Genomic DNA, 1,494 nt, shown 5'->3' with positions numbered 1-1,494 from the left:
GATAGAGAATTCTACCACTGAAGGGGGAGAAAAACAGGGGTCACCAGGTGGGTTTTAAGCTTTGAAGTTGATATTCTACCAATTGGAAGGCAGCATCAAGAAACAAAGAACTGCAGCTTTTATAAACCTTAGGAAAAAGAGCTTAGTGGGTTATCCCCTTTGGGACAACCTCCCTACGTGGGAATCTGTACTTGTTTCCAATAAATTTCCACCTTTTCATATACCACAGTGATGGCGAACCTGTGACACGCGTGTCAGAGGTGACACGCGAACTCATTTTTTTGGTTGATTTTTCTTTGTTAAATGGCATTTAAATATATAAAATAAATATCAAAAATATAAATCTTTGTTTTACTATGGTTGCGAATATCAAAAAATTTCTATATGTGACACGGCACCAGAGTTAAGTTAGGGTTTTTCAAAATGCTGACACGCCGAGCTCAAAAGGTTCGCCATCACTGATAAACCACCTTTTGTCCATGGCTTCATTCTTCGAATCCACCTGGACAAGAACCTGGGAAAGAAATCACCCTTGCATCCTGCTCAGGAAAAAAACCACTCGACTCACCTTGAATTAGGAAAGAACAAACTGATTATACAAAGCTTACCAAAGATATGATGCCCAGAGTGCAATTCTGGCAGTTAGATTGTTATAACTTTGTTTTAAAACATCTTTAAATAGGATTGCTGGGTTTCAGTGACCCTTGAGCCCTTCTAGCCTGTCCCCACTCCCTGCTCCAGGCCTTTGCCACCTTATTGTCTGATTATTCCCATTTAGAAGTTGACAATTCTGAGTCTTAAAGATATTACATAATTTTTTAAAAATCATTTTTAATTTTTAACATTTTAATACAGATCAGTCTGTCAGGTTCCTTTCAGCTCCTTCACCTCCAAACCTGGGGGCAGGTTCTGCTTCAGCTTCTCGGCTTCTCTTTGTCTGTGATGACTGAGGTATAACGGTATCTGCTGCATGGGAGTTTGAACTTCATATTATCCTTATTTTTCTTGATCTTGACAGATTTGGCATCCTTTCACCTGGCTGGGAGCTGGAAGTCCTTGATTTCCTCAATTTTGCGAGGCATGGCTACCAGGCACATGGTCAGCACAAGTGGCAAGAAGCAAAGAGGCAAAAAAAAGCTACATAATTTTTAAAAGATTACAAGCTAGGAGGTGTCACGATCAGAGACTTAAATCAAATAATTTTAATTTTCGTTGCAGAAATCTTTCTTCCACATATTATCGATTCCCTGAAAGGCTGTCGAGATGGGTAGCTCATTAGTCCCTGCTCTAGATGGTCTCAGTAAGTTATGATTTTAGAGGACTTGCACATTTTTCCATAATATTGCTGTTCCTTCCTTAGGGAGTAAGGTGTCAATTATTTTATATTTTGCCACTCTGTCTTTATATAGTAGATCCCATCATCCCTCCTTTTAAATTCCTACTACCAATTTGCTGTGGGTTTGAAATCCAATCGTTAAACGTTTAAAATAAGAC

The 1,494-nt window shown here is 39.0% G+C and overlaps 1 pseudogene; it reads right to left on the bottom strand.

Annotated features, from left to right (window-relative positions):
• Positions 1–864: 864 nt before the first annotated feature.
• LOC102427041 lies at positions 865–1,082 on the bottom strand (annotated as a pseudogene).
• Between the last annotated feature and the right edge of the window lie 412 nt (positions 1,083–1,494).

This window comes from Myotis lucifugus, unplaced genomic scaffold (genome assembly GCF_000147115.1).
Source record: "Myotis lucifugus unplaced genomic scaffold, Myoluc2.0 scaffold_141, whole genome shotgun sequence".
Lineage (NCBI taxonomy): Eukaryota > Metazoa > Chordata > Mammalia > Chiroptera > Vespertilionidae > Myotis > Myotis lucifugus.
This window is presented reverse-complemented; position numbering and strand designations above follow the sequence as displayed.